The sequence below is a fragment of the Schistocerca nitens genome, chromosome 3, assembly GCF_023898315.1.
Source record: "Schistocerca nitens isolate TAMUIC-IGC-003100 chromosome 3, iqSchNite1.1, whole genome shotgun sequence".
NCBI lineage: Eukaryota > Metazoa > Arthropoda > Insecta > Orthoptera > Acrididae > Schistocerca > Schistocerca nitens.
In genome coordinates this window covers 257973985-257987127 of record NC_064616.1, presented here as the reverse complement: position 1 = coordinate 257987127, position 13143 = coordinate 257973985, and positions in this window count along the sequence as shown.

Here is a 13143-nt window from a genome sequence, read left to right as displayed (position 1 = left end):
TCCTCTTCTGATATGTCAAATTTGCCTCCATCTAACCATTTTACAGGGATGGAAGAAGTACGCTACATACACTGTGTGATCAAAAATATCCGGACACCTGGCTGAAAATTACTTACAAGTTCGTGGAGCTCTCCATCGGTAGTTCTGGAATTCAGTATGGTGTTGCCCCACCCTTAGCTTCGATGACAGCTTCCACTCTCGCAGGCATTCGTTCAGTCAGGTGCTGGAAGGTTTCTTGGGGAATGGCAGCCCATTCTTCACGGAGTGCTGCACTGAGGAGAGGTACAGATGTCGGTCGGTGAGGCCTGCCACGAAGTCGGAGTTACAAAACATCCCAACCGTGTTCTATGGTATTCACGTCAGGACTCTGTCCAGGCCAGTCCATTACAGGAATGTTACTGTCGTGTAACCACTCCGCCACAGGCCACGAATTATGAACAATTACTCGATCGTGTTGAAAGATGCAATCGCCATCCCCGAATTCCTCTTCATCCGTGGGAAGCAAGAAGGTGCTTAAAACATCAATGTAGGCCTGTGCTGTGATAGTGCCACGCAAAAAAGCAAGTTATGCAAGCCCCCTCCGTGAAAAACACGTCCACACCATAACAACCATCGCTTCCGAATTTTACTGTTGGCACTACACACGCTGGCATATAACGTTCACCGGAAATTCGCCATACCCACACCCTGCCATCGGATCGCCACATTGTGTACCGTTGTTCGTCATTCCACACAACGTTTTTCCAGTCCTTACACCAAGCGAAGCGTCGTTTGGTATTTACCGGCGTGATGTGTGGCATATGGTCAGCCGTTCGACTATGAAATCCAAGCTTTCTCACCTTCCGCCTACCTGTCATAGTACTTGTGGTGGATCCTGATGCAGCTTGGAATTCCTGTGTGGTGGTCTGGATAGATGTCTGCTTGTTACACATTACGACCCTCTTCAACTGTCGGTGGTCTCTGTCAATCAACAGACGAGGTCAGCCTGTACGCTTTTGTGCTGTATGTGTCCCTTCACGTTTCCACTTCACTATGATATCGGAAACAGTGGACATAGGGGTGTTTAGGAGTTTGGAAATCTCGCATACAGACGAATGACACTAGTGACACCCAATCACCTGACCACGTTCGAAGTCGGTGAGTTCCGCGGAGCGTCCCATTCTGCTGTCTTACGGTGTCTAATAACTACTGAGGTCGCTGATATGGAGTGCCTAGCAGTAGGTGGCAGCAAAATCCACCAAATATGAAAAACGTATGTTTTTGGGGGAGTCCGAATACTTTTGAACACATAGTGTATCGTCATTATAAACAACGTTGAAATATGAATTAGTCTCGTTATTATCGGTCAGAAATGTAAAATATTTTTGATGTAGTACTCTAATAGATCCTCTATGGAGACCTGTCCGGCTTGGGAGGCCCTGCCGGTAGTTACACCACCGCTGGCATAGCCCTCCACTTCATTGGATCACACACATAGAGGATCCAGACAAAGTGTGTCTCACAACGTCCCGTCTAGTGTCCTGTCATATCCTATTCTGTTCTGTCCCATCCTATACATTCCCTTCATTTCCTTTTCCTCCTTGTGATTGTGTGGCAGCAGACACAGTCCCCTAATGTGGACAGCGGAAGATCCTTGGAAACCAGGACAACGTTGATGCACATAGGCCTTACTGCGAAGGGATGGACAGCGTTCTGTAGTCGTGGTGAAGACAAGCTATCTAAGGGGTAAGGCCCTGAAATAAAACCTTGGCCATGAGGTGGCAGCCCCACCAGGACACTCGGGGGCTGTGGGCTGATAACCCGCACCACCAAAAAACACATATCACAGAAACTAAAAGGAGAAACAGCCGGATGGATCTTAAGGATATGACCTATGGCCTGAAAAGGAAAACCCGTATCGGTTTTTGGAATGTAAGGACGTTGAGAGAGGCAGGGAGGCTAAGACAAGTTGAAAAAGAGATGGAAAACTATCGACTAGATATATTGGGACTAAGTGAAGTAAGGTGGCCAGAATCTGGGGAATTCCAAACAAAAAATGGTGGAGTGTTGCTGTATGCGGGTCAGACAGGTGAGGACGCGATGCACAAGAATGGTGTAGGGCTCTTACTATCTAAAAGCAGCAAGAAGAGCTTACTGGAGTGGAAACCAGTCTCAGAACGGATAATAACCGCACGCTTTAAAACAAATGTGCGATATGTCACTGTAATTCAATGCTATGCACCTACTGAAATAGCTAAAGGAGAATTAAAAGATGCATTTTATACAGAGCTTAACGGAGTTCTTAGACAGATAAATTCTAGGGACATAAAAATTTTAATGGGTGACTTGAACGCAAAAGTTGGTTCAGAAAATGAAGGGCTTGAACATATCATGGGCGTGCATGGCATGGGGATCAGGAATGTAAATGGTGAACTGTTGATAGATACATGCGCTGAACATGACCTAGTCATTGGAGGCACATTGTTTCCACATCGTAACTGCCATAAGATAACATGGGTTTCTCCAGACCACGTTACCGAAAATCAAATAGACCACATAGTCATAAGCCGCAAGTTCCGACACTCTCTGTTAGATGTCAGAAATACACTCCTGGAAATGGAAAAAAGAACACATTGACACCGGTGTGTCAGACCCACCATACTTGCTCCGGACACTGCGAGAGGGCTGTACAAGCAATGATCACACGCACGGCACAGCGGACACACCAGGAACCGCGGTGTTGGCCGTCGAATGGCGCTAGCTGCGCAGCATTTGTGCACCGCCGCCGTCGGTGTCAGCCAGTTTGCCGTGGCATACGGAGCTCCATCGCAGTCTTTAACACTGGTAGCATGCCGCGACAGCGTGAACGTGAACCGTATGTGCAGTTGACGGACTTTGAGCGAGGGCGTATAGTGGGCATGCGGGAGGCCGGGTGGACGTACCGCCGAATTGCTCAACACGTGGGGCGTGAGGTCTCCACAGTACATCGATGTTGTCGCCAGTGGTCGGCGGAAGGTGCACGTGCCCGTCGACCTGGGACCGGACCGCAGCGACGCACGGATGCACGCCACGACCGTAGGATCCTACGCAGTGCCGTAGGGGACCGCACCGCCACTTCCCAGCAAATTAGGGACACTGTTGCTCCTGGGGTATCGGCGAGGACCATTCGCAACCGTCTCCATGAAGCTGGGCTACGGTCCCGCACACCGTTAGGCCGTCTTCCGCTCACGCCCCAACATCGTGCAGCCCGCCTCCAGTGGTGTCGCGACAGGCGTGAATGGAGGGACGAATGGAGACGTGTCGTCTTCAGCGATGAGAGTCGCTTCTGCCTTGGTGCCAATGATGGTCGTATGCGTGTTTGGCGCCGTGCAGGTGAGCGCCACAATCAGGACTGCATACGACCGAGGCACACAGGGCCAACACCCGGCATCATGGTGTGGGGAGCGATCTCCTACACTGGCCGTACACCACTGGTGATCGTCGAGGGGACACTGAATAGTGCACGGTACATACAAACCGTCATCGAACCCATCGTTCTACCATTCCTAGACCGGCAAGGGAACTTGCTGTTCCAACAGGACAATGCACGTCCGCATGTATCCCGTGCCACCCAACGTGCTCTAGAAGGTGTAAGTCAACTACCCTGGCCAGCAAGATCTCCGGATCTGTCCCCCATTGAGCATGTTTGGGACTGGATGAAGTGTCGTCTCACGCGGTCTGCACGTCCAGCACGAACGCTGGTCCAACTGAGGCGCCAGGTGGAAATGGCATGGCAAGCCGTTCCACAGGACTACATCCAGCATCTCTACGATCGTCTCCATGGGAGAATAGCAGCCTGCATTGCTGCGAAAGGTGGATATACACTGTACTAGTGCCGACATTGTGCATGCTCTGTTGCCTGTGTCTATGTGCCTGTGGTTCTGTCAGTGTGATCATGTGATGTATCTGACCCCAGGAATGTGTCAATAAAGTTTCCCCTTCCTGGGACAATGAATGCACGGTGTTCTTATTTCAATTTCCAGGAGTGTAGAAGAGGGGCAGACGTTGGAAGTGACCACCACCTAGTTTTGGCGGAATTCAGATTGAAGATAGTGGCAAATAGAACCAAGCTCAATAATAGGTGCAAGAAAATAGAGGTGGCAAGGTTAAAATACCAACAGATCAAAGAAACATTTGCTCTTGAACTACAAAACAGATTCCAGGTCCTCTCTGAAAAAAACTTTATGGAAGAGGGAATTGAAACATGCTGGCAAAAAATCAGGAACCGTTATTTAGATGTGGGAGAAAAAATCCTAGGATTTAAGGCACATCAAAGGAAGGAATGGATCTCCGATGCTACGTGGAATGAAATCAGCCACAGGAAAGAACTAAAACTTAAGTTAAATTTTTGTAAGACAAGAGCGCAGAAGAGCGAAGCGCATAAAGAATACATGGAGGCAAACAAAAAAGTGAAAACATTGCTACGTCGAGATAAAAGGAAATGGATAGATGAGCAAGCAAAATTAGCAGAAGAGGCAGCAAGACAAGGAAATATGAAAGACCTCTACAACATTACCAAACGGTTGTCAATGAATAACTTCAGACATGAAGGACCAGTTAAGAACAAGAATGGTGTGATGCTTACAACTCAACAGGCACAGCTACAGAGATGGGAGGAGCACTTCAGGGAACTGTTAAATTTTGAAGACAACCAAGAGAAACAAGTAAGAGATGTTCCAGAGGAAGTCGAAGAAGACCAAAATATAAATTTGCAGTGCCCCACAATGGACGAAATTAGGATTGCCTTGAGAACACTAAAAAATACAAAGGCTCCAGGCCTAGACAACATAGCACCAGAGCTCTTAAAAGCCGATACTAAAAGTAGTGTTAAAATGCTCCATCCTTTGCTGAAGCATATTTGGCTTGAAGAGAAATCTCCAAAGGAGTGGAAAAATGGCTTGGTGGTAAAGCTCCCAAAAAAGGGAAATTTGTCAGACTGTAACAACTGGCGTGGTATTACATTGTTGTCAGGGCCCAGTAAGGTCCTCACCAGAATTATTTTAAACAGGATTAAAGAATCCCTTGAAAAGCGACTGCGTAAAGAACAGGCCGGTTTTAGGGCACAACGCAGCTGCGTTGATCTTATTAACACTCTTAGGATCATCTCAGAGCAAAGCAAAGAATTCCAAGCAACCATGTACCTGGCATTCATTGATTTTCAAAAGGCCTTCGATTCCGTGAAACATAAAGTGCTCTGGCAGGTGTTGCGGAAGTATGGCATACCACAGAAGATCTTAAACATCATAAAAGATCTATATGATGGCTACGAATGCTGAATACTCCACAAGGGAAATATGACAGAGCCCATAAAAGTAACAACTGGAGTCCGGCAGGGTTGCATTTTGTCACCAACACTTTTTCTACTCACTCTAGACTCTGTTATGATAAGAGTCACAGCAGGCAGGAGACGAGGAATCCAGTGGGGGAACCATGAACGTCTGGAGGATTTGGATTTTGCAGACGACATAGTTTTATTAGCTCCAAGGCTGACTGATATGCAAGCTAAATTAAGCTTGCTGAAAGAAGAAGCAGAGACTGCTGGCCTCAAGATAAATACAGGCAAAACAAAGGAAATGAGAGTAAATTCAGGTAACATGGAGGTGCCCCTGTTAATAGGTGAGCAGCGAGTGGAGACTGTCAACTCATTCCTGTATCTGGGTAGTATAGTGGCGGAAGATGGTGGAGCTGGAGATGACGTGAAAAACCGCATTAAAAAGGCAAATGCTGCCTTCATACAATTGTATCCAATATGGAAAAATAGAAATATCACATACAAAACAAAAATCCGTATTTTTAATACAAATGTGAAGGCTGTCCTTCTGTACGCCAGTGAAAGCTGGAAAATGGATAAAAAGATAACAACCCAGTTACAGAGCTTCATAAATAGATGTCTTCGACGCATCATGAATATCTGATGGCCAGAAAAAATATGTAATGAGGAGCTCTGGCGAATAACAAACCAGATACCTATAGAAGACCAGATACGAGAGAGAAAGTGGGGCTGGTTGGGGCACACCTTGAGAAAACCAGATGGAGCCATCGAGAAAAAAGCATTGGAATGGAATCCCCAGGGAACAAGGAAGAGAGGAAGACCAATGGGCACATGGAAGAGGACAGTGGAAGGGGAAGCAAAACGAGTTGGCAAGACCTGGGCAGAATTGAGGCAAATGGCCAAAGACAGAGACGGATGGCGAGTTCTCCTGGATGCCCTATGCCCCCATAGGGGCCAAAGGAATAAAGTCAAGTAAGTCAAGTCACTCTAATAGATAAATACAGTTTTTTACAGTGAGTAGATCCTGAGCCTGAAAAGAGATTGTGGAAAGTTTGCATAATACTGAGTTATAGCTTCCACAGCTTCATCATTAGACTGAAGACGTTATCCAGGCAAGGACTTCTTTAAATATACAGATAGGTGTGTGAAAATCACAGTGTATCTATTCTCGATGGTAGATAGCCTAATAATTCGCAGTACAAATCCAACAGTTTTCCCGGTGACTAATGCCTTTGTGGGCAGCTGTGTTTTCATGATGATTTTACATTTCAGGTCTCTTCACTTTCTCTTCATTCATTCGCCTGTTGTTATTTTCTCATTGTAAGGTAATACATAAGGGGGAATACCTTTCACATCCCATCCTACAATAGCAGCAAGCATACAATCTTTCCGTACATGAAACAGACTTCGCATGTCTTAGTTCAGGGCCTCCGGCTTACGCCCAACACTTTGATTCCTGATTGACTAGAGAAGAGGTGTATTCGCGACCCATTCACAGTAAAAAATGTGTGCACAACATAAAATGAAGTGTTTATAAACCAGTCGAAACAGTACTAAGGAATTCTTCATCGCTTTCGCTTTTGATCAGCATTCGTCAAAGACGTCACTCATACTGCACAAAGCACTCTCGTGGTTAATTCTTTATGTATTATTTCTTCTGATTTGTCTATGGCTCCAGATACTTCACACACCATTAATCACACGGATGTGACAATATCGTAGTGGAACTTGCACGGTGTGTTGTGGTTTGTGAACATCCTTTACGTGAATCGTCTCCAAGAGAAGCATGAAAATTAATTTAAAAATTAAGAAGCAAGCTCATTATAAGCCTTAACCGTCATTACGTGAATTTCCACTGACAATAAACCGATCACGACCAACAGTTTAATGATGGTCGGTAGTCCTGTTCATTCATTTGAAGGAAACACACACATACTGACAACGTTAAAAAGCTGTAAAGCCAAAACCATTCAGAAGTTCAAGTTGCCACTTACGTTATATTCGTCCTCACCATGTACCGATATAAAGAAAGGGACTTCATTGATATCAGAGCCATGTTGGTGACAAACAGAGAAATTTTCACCTTATCAACGTATTTTCGTTTGGAAAACAAGTAAGTTATTTTGAAAGTGTGACTCTGTCAAGAAACCCAGCGGGATGTTTCTTCCTTATAATATAATCAGAACTTAGATTTTTTTGTTGGCAGCAAATCTCCCGTTGGCTTGCGTGTTGCTTGAATAAGTTATTCTTCAGAACATATACAACGAGAAAGTAAGAATGAAGACATTTATTCTGATAATTTACGTACTTTACGTAAACTTATTGGTCAGGGATAAAATACAGGAAGCGAAAGACTATTTGCAATTTGTACAGAATCCAGACAACAGTTATGAGAGTCGATGGGCATGAAAAGGAAGCAGGGTTGAGAAGAGAGCGATATTATTCAATCTACACATTGAGCAATCCGTAAAGAAAACCAAAGAGAAATTTGGAATAGGAATTAAATTCCAGGGAGAAGAAATAAAAGCTTTGAGGTTTGCGGATGACATTGTAATTCTGTAAGGGCCCGTAAAGGACTTGGAAAAGCATTTACACGGAATGGAGTGCGTCTTGAAAAGAGGATATGAGAAGAGCATCAACAAAATGAGACAAGGATAATGGAATGTAGTTGAATTAAATTATATGATACTGAGGGAATTAGATAGGGAAAAGAGACATTTAAAGTAGTAAATGAGTTTTGCTATTTGGGCAACAAAATAACTGAATTATGGAGGATATAAAGTGTAGACAGGCAATGGAAAGAAAATCGATTCTGAAGAAGAGACATTTGTTAACATATTATATAGATTTAAGTGCCAAGAAGTCTTTTCTGTAACTATTTGTACGAAATGTAGCCATGTATGGAAGTGAAACATGGACGATAAACAGTTCAGACAAGAAGAGACTAGAAACTTTTGAAGTGTGGTGCTACAGAAGAATGCTGAAGAGTAGATGGGTGGTTCACGTAACTATCGATTTGATGCTGAAGAGAACTGAGGACAAAAGAAATTTGTAGTACAGATTGACAAGAAGAAGGGATCAGTCGCTAGGACCAATTCTGACGCATCAAGGGATCACCAACTTAATACTGGAGGGAAGTGTGGGAGGTTCAAATACTAGAGGGGGAGCAAGAGATGAATAGACCTGCTGTAAGCAAATTCAGAAGGATGTAAGTTGCAGTAGTTATTCGGAGATGAAGAAGTTTCTACGGTACATCTACATCTACATATATACTCCGCTAGCCACCAAGCGGTGTATGGCGGGGGGCACAATTCGCGCCAAAGTCATATTTCCCCCCCTTTGTTCCACTCGCGGATACCACGAGGTAACACTCTGAACGCCTAAGTACGAGCTCTTATTTCCCTTACCTTTGAATGATGATCATTACGCGATTTGAAAGTTGGTGGTAATAATATATGCTCTACATCCTCGGTGAAGATTGGATTTCGGAATTTAGTGAGCAGCCCATTCTGTTTAGCGCGTCATCTATCTGCAAGTGTGTCCCACTTCAAACTTTCTATGAGATTTGTAACGCACTCGCGATGGCTAAATGTACCAGTCACGAATCTTGCCGCTCTTCTTTGGACCTTCTCAATCTCTTCCATCAGACCCAACTGATAAGGTCCCATACAGACGAACAGCACTCTAAGACTGGACGAACTAACGTATTGTAAGCTATTTCCTTTGTTGAAGGACTGCATCGCTTCAGGATTCTACCAATAAACCGCAATCTAGAGTTCGCCTTACCCGTTACTTGTGTAATCTGATAATTCCATTTGAGATCATTTCGAACAGTCACACCCAGATACTTGACTGATGTTACCGCTTCCAAAGACTGATCATTTATTTTGTACTCATACATTAATGGAGATTTTCGCCTTGTTATGCGCAGTAGGTTACACTTACTAATATTGAGAGATAACTGCCAGTCATTACACCACGCATTTATTTTCTACAAATCCTCATTGATTTGTTCACAACTTTCGTGTGATACTACTTTCCTGTACAATACAGCATCATCGGCAAACAGTCTAATGCCGCTGTCAATACCGTCAACCAGATCGTTTATGTAGCCAGCCTGGGTGGCCGAGCGGTTCTAGGCGCTACAGTCTGGAACCGCGCGACCGCTACGGTCGCAGGTTCGAATCCTGCCTCGGGCATGGGTGTGTGTGATGTCCTTAGGTTAGTTAGGTTTAAGTAGTTCTAAGTTCTAGGGGACTGATGACCTCAGAAGTTTAGTCGCATGGTGCTCAGAGCCATTTGAACCATTTTTTGCAGTCGTCTATCGTAAACGAGTTTTTGAAAGCTAGGTTTAGAATTTCGGCCTTCTGTTTATCATCATCAGTTACATTACCCATACTGTCTGCAAGAGCAGGTATTGAATTATTTGTAGCGTTCATAAATTTTACGTACGACCAAAATTTTTTGGGGTTATTTTTAGAATCTGCAGATAAAATATTGCTTTCAAATTCGTTAAAAGAGTCTCTCATTGTCCTTCTGACAGCTGCTTTCATTTCGCATAATTTTTGTTTGTCAGCGGGGCAGTGACTACGTTTAAAACGACTGTGCAAGATTCTCTGCTTTCTCAGCAACTTCCTAATATGTTTGTTGTACCAAGGTGGATCCTTTCCCTCCCCTATACTTTTGCTAGGCACATACTTCTCTAGCACACGGTGGACAATACAGAGGAGCATAGAGAGATGCATCGAACCAGTGTTCGGACTGAAGGCTACAACAACAACAATTAGTCAATTATGTATCACAGATGCGACAAACAACACCAGATAAAGAACTGACCATTTCATCTACTGCACAAGGAATTAGTTTTACCTCAAAGACAAAGCTTCTGTTACACTTGAGCTCAATTTAATTTTACTGATTTTATGGATTGCGGAGGTGGTATGAGCTGGCTGCAGGACCAGTTAGCGTCACCAGGACATAATTATCATTGTATCGTGTAAAAAATTGCAATAAGTATAAACGCTTGGCAATTTTTAAATTGACGAAATTTCCGACAAGTGCCGTAGCCTGCGTCCATGTTTCTGTCCGCATCCATTCCCCGTTATCGAACGGTGCTTTTCCTGTGTAGTGTAGGTAGCTAACTTCCCGGTTGACCGCGCTGAATATTTAACCGGCACCCTGGCCCTACAAGAGAGTCGCCACACGCTAACTCAATTGCTTCCAAATCAATTTAAACTCCAACAAACGTTTTACGTCAGGCACAATCCCTACACGAGTGGTAGGCATTCAACGCTAGGTGAGTTACCAAGCATGGTTCCGCAAGCAGATTGGGCGCCATAATAAAATATATATTTGATGTAATCTGTGTTATCGCGTGAATTATTCATCTTGGATGGCGTACCTCGACTCTATTCAAATCACTCGGCAGGAGTGGCAGGCTACTGGCATGTCTTCTAGGAATTACATTCTATTCGCGAGTAAGCTTTAAGAACACGTTTACTTTCAACCTCTAAGTTAAATAGAAAGTAACTCCAGCACTAAATTACCTTTCTTTCTTTTCGGTTGTTAAGGAAGACAGCGCTGGATCTGGTGGCCGAGCGGTTCTAAGCGCTTCAGTCTGGAACCGCGCGACCGCTATGGTCGCAGGTTCGAATCCTGCCTCGGGCATGGATGTTTGTGATGTCCTTAGGTTAGTTAGGTTTAACTAGTTCTAAGTTCTCGGGGACTGATGACCTGAGAAGTTAAGTCCCATAGTGCTCAGAGCCATTTGAACCATTTGAAGGAAGACAGCTCATTACAGGTGTTCTGTTTGTATGATGTATGACGAACAAGAATATAAGCCTAGGGAACAAAATTTTGACTCGGTAACACCAATATGTTAGCGGGCGCTAAAAGGATTACCAATGTGAGATATAAGTATGTAGGGACTCGAAGAGGAGATGAAAAGGAATGCGGAGACTGGAAGCAATTTAGAGCACTATCTTGCTAATTTTTGACTGTCTCAAGTGAGCATAATCTGGTGGAATTCATATCCTGAAAAAATCAATTACACTACTGGCCATTAAAATTGCTACACCACGAAGATGACGTGCTACAGACGCGAAATTTAACCAACAGGAAGAAGATGCTGTGATATGCAAATGATTAGCTTTTCAGAGCATTCACACAAGGTTGGCGCCGGTGGCGACACCTACAACGTGCTGACATGAGGAAAGTTTCCAACCGATTTAGCCGGCCGAAGTGGCCGTGCGGTTAAAGGCGCTGCAGTCTGGAACCGCAAGACCGCTACGGTCGCAGGTTCGAATCCTGCCTCGGGCATGGATGTTTGTGATGTCCTTAGGTTAGTTAGGTTTAACTAGTTCTAAGTTCTAGGGGACTAATGACCTCAGCAGTTGAGTCCCATAGTGCTCAGAGCCATTTGAACCCATTTGAATCCAACCGATTTCTCATACACAAACAGCAGTTGACCGGCGTTGCCTGGTGAAACGTTGTTGTGATGCCTCGTGTAAGGAGGAGAAATGCGTACCATCACGTTTCCGACTTTGATAAAGGTCGGATTGTAGCCTATCGCGATTACGGTTTATCGTATCGCGACATTTCTGGTCGCGTTGGTCGAGATCCAATGACTGTTAGCAGAATATGGTATCGGTGGGTTCAGGAGGGTAATACCGAACGCCGTGCTGGATCCCAACGACCTCGTATCACCAGCAGTCGAGATGACAGGCATCTTACCCGCATGGCTGCAACGGATCGTGCAGCCACGTCTCGATCCCTGAGTCAAGAGATGGGGACGTTTGCAAGACAACAACCATCTGCACGAACAGATCGACGACGTTTGCAGCATCATGGACCATCAGCTCGGAGACCACTGCTGCGGTTACCTTTGACGCTGCATCACAGACAGGAGCGCCTGCGATGGTGTACTCAACGACGAACCTGGGTGCACGAATGGCAAAACGTCATTTTTTCGAATGAATCCAGGTTCTGTTTACAGCATCATGATGGTCGCATCCGTGTTTGGCGACATCGCGGGTAACGCACATTGGAAGCTGTATTCGTCATCGACATACTGGCGTATCACCCGGCGTGATGGTATGGGGTGCCATTGGTTACACGTGTCGGTCACCTCTTGTTCGCATTGACAGCACTTTGAACAGTGGACGTTACATTTCAGATGTGTTACGACCCGTGGCTCTACCCTCCATTCGATCCCTGCGAAACCCTACATTTCAGCAGGATAATGCACGACCGCATGTTGCAGGCCCTGTACGGGCCTTTCTGGATACGGAAAATGTTTGACTGCTGCCCTGGCAACACATTCTCCAGATCTCTCACCAATTGAAAACGTCTGGTCAATGGTGGCCGAGCAACTGTCTCGTCACAATACGTCAGTCACTACTCTTGATGAACTGTGATATCGTGTTGAAGCTGCATGGGCAGCTGTACCTGTACACGCCATCCAAGCTCTGTTTGACTCAATGCCCAGGCGTATCAAGGCCGTTATTACGGCCATAGGTGGTTTTTTTGGGTACTGAATTCTCAGGATCTATGCACCCAAATTGCGTGAAAATGTAATCACATGTCAGTTCTAGTATAATATATTTGTGCAATGAATACCCGTTTATCATCTGCATTTCTTCTTGGTGTAGCAATTTTAATGGCCAGTAGTGTATATAGCTCGAAAAGGACATAACACCTGTTTGTTCGGCAGTATATCTCATGCATGCGACAAAAGAAATTCACTGTCGAGCATGTGGTGTTGTTAACAACGTAAAGCTTACCAGAAAGAAAGAGTCGATGACATTATTACTTTGAATGAATGGAAATATTTTTCATCTGCTCAATTGGAAATA